Source organism: Elaeis guineensis, chromosome 6, assembly GCF_000442705.2.
Source record: "Elaeis guineensis isolate ETL-2024a chromosome 6, EG11, whole genome shotgun sequence".
In the NCBI taxonomy this organism is placed as follows: domain Eukaryota; kingdom Viridiplantae; phylum Streptophyta; class Magnoliopsida; order Arecales; family Arecaceae; genus Elaeis; species Elaeis guineensis.
In genome coordinates, this window is record NC_025998.2 from 82,948,223 (window position 1) to 82,950,967 (window position 2,745).

A 2,745-nucleotide genomic window follows, 5' to 3' on the forward strand; every position below is an offset into this window, starting at 1 on the left:
TGTAGTCACCCCCTTTTTGTAGCTGCTTTTTTCTTGTCGTTTTGTCCCTCTTTCCCTGGCCGTCCTGGCCCTGTAGTACATATATCGGAAATGAAGAAAAAGCACTTTGTGTTACCTTGTCCACGCGTAACACCGATATTGTCGTTCGTTGACCCTTTCTCGTCGTTTGGCCGGTTTGGCTTAGAGGTCATCGTGGGAAGGGGCTCTTCCCTTCCATCCGATCTCGTCATGTGGCCAAGTCTCGCCACCATTTTTAACCTTTGCTGGCGAAGTAGCGGATGGAGCCCGGCTTCCTTAGGAGTCCGGGTGAAGTCTTTTTTGGCGGCGGAACCCGGCTCCCATGAGAGTCTGGGTGAAGCTTCCTTGGCGGTGGAACCCGGCTCCCGTAGGAGTCCGGGTGAAGCTTCCTTGGCGGCAGAATCCGGCTCCCGTAGGAGTCCGGGTGAAGCTTCCTTGGCGGCGGAACCCGACCCCCGTAGGAGTCCGGGTGAAGCTTCCTTGTCGGCGGAACCCGGCCCCCGTAGGAGTCCGGGTGAAGCTTCCTTGTCGGTGGAACCCGGCCCCCGTAGGAGTCCGGGTGAAGCTTCCTTGGCGGCGAAACCCGACCCCCGTAGGAGTCCGGGTGAAGCTTCCTTGGCGGCGGAACCCGGCTCCCGTAGGAGTCCAGGTGAAGCTTCCTTGGCGGCGGAACCCGGCCCCCGTAGGAGTCCGGGTGAAGCTTCCTTGTCGGCGGAACCCGGCTCCCGTAGGAGTCCGGGTGAAGCTTCCTTGGCGGCGGAACCCGGCTCCCGTAGGAGTCCGGGTGAAGCTTCCTTGTCGGCGGAACCCGGCTCCCGTAGGAGTCCGGGTGAAGCTTCCTTGGCGGCGGATCCCGACCCCCATAGGAGTCCGGGTGAAGCTTCCTTGGCGGTGGAACCCGGCTCCCGTAGGAGCCCGGGTGAAGCTTCCTTGTCGGCAGAACCCGGCTCCCGTAGGAGTCCGGGTGAAGCTCTTCTTGGCGGCGGAACCCGGCTCCCGTAGGAGTCCGGGTGAAGCTTCCTTGTCGGCGGAACCCGACTCTCATAGGAGTCCGGGTGAAGCTTCCTTGGCGGCGAAACCCGGCCCCCGTAGGAGTCCGGGTGAAGCTTCCTTGTCGGTGGAACCCGGCTCCCATAGGAGTCCGGGTGAAGCTCTCCTTGGCGGCGGAACCCGGCTCCCGTAGGAGTCCGGGTGAAGCTTTCCTTGGCGTAGGGACCCGGCTCCCGTAGGAGTCCGGACCTTCCATTTTGCTGGAGCCGGCGCGAGGTTCTCGTTATCAGCCTGGCTTGTGGGGGCGCGTTAGTGCGCTGTAAGGCCTCTCCCCCCTCCGGTCTAAATGAACCGGGCCTTCAACTTTGCTCATGTCAGGACGAGGTTCTCCTCCTGTTCCTGACATGGCTGTGGGGGCACATTAGGGCATTGTAAGGCCTCTCCCCCCATCCGGTCTAAAAGAACCGGGCCTTTGACTTTGCTCAAGTTAGGGCGAGATTTTCCTCCTGTCCCTAACAGGGCTGTGGGGGCACATTAGGGCGTTGTAAGGCCTCTCCCCCCATCCGGTCTAAAAGAACCGGGCCTTTGACTTTGCTCATGTTAGGGCGAGGTTTTTCTCCTGTCCCTAACAAGGCTGTGGGGGCACATTAGGGCGTTGTGAGGCCTCTCCCCCCATCCGGTCTAAAAGAACCGGGCCTTTGACCTTGCTCATGTCAGGACGAGGTTCTCCTCATGTTCCTGACACGACCGTGTTTTTGGAGGAATCATATCCAGTCATAATACATCCACGCTAGGTGGGAGGGGCATGTTAGCTAAAAAGAAAAGTAGATTCAAAGCGAAATAGTAAGCGATACATTTACAGTATTCCCGCTCCTTCTTGAGGCCCTCCGGTGATGGAGTCGATGGTCCCGATGGGCGGCCGGTCCCCGGACTGCTCCTCCCTTTTCTGCGGTTCAGGCGGCGGGAGGGCTCTTGGCCGGTCTCTTCTATCCTCAGGCCTGCGGTGGATGAATCTGTCGAGTCGACCTCACCGAATGAGCTCCTCGATCTAGTCCGGGAGCTGGATGCATTCCTCCGTGTCGTGGCCGTGGTCGCGGTGGTAAAGGCAAAACTTGTTGGGGTTGCGCTTCTCGGGATGCATGCGCATCCTCTCCGGCCTAGGGAGCTGTTCCCTGACCTCCATCAGCACCTGAGCCTTCGAGGCGTTGAGGGGGGCGTAGTTGCAGAATTTTCCTGGCGGGGAACCCCGCCGAAACCTGTTGTCCGGGCTTCTCTGCCTGCGTGCCCGGGGGAGAGTATGGGCGTGCTTATGTCCAGGAGGGGATCGGGAGCGAGGCCGGGCTTCCTTTGGCCTCTTCTCAACTGCGGGCTTACCAGAATCTCCCGCCTGATGCTCCCTCGCAGTCTCTTCGTCCTTCATTTTGAAGGCCTCTTCCGCTCGGGCGTATCCTTCAGCCTGAGCCAGCAGATCAGCAAAATCTCTGGGGTACTTCTTCTCCAGGGAGTACAAGAGATCATTCTTCTGAAGGCCACCTTTCAGGGCAGCCATGGCAACTGACTGGTCCAAGTTCCGGACCTCCAACGTCGCGATATTGAAGCGGTTGATGTAGGCCCGTATGGACTCCCCTTCCCTCTGCTTGATGTTGATGAGGGACTCCGAACCTTTCCGGGGACGTCGGCTGCTGACAAAATAGGCCACGAATTGGTGGCTCATTTGATCGAAGGAGAATATGGTAC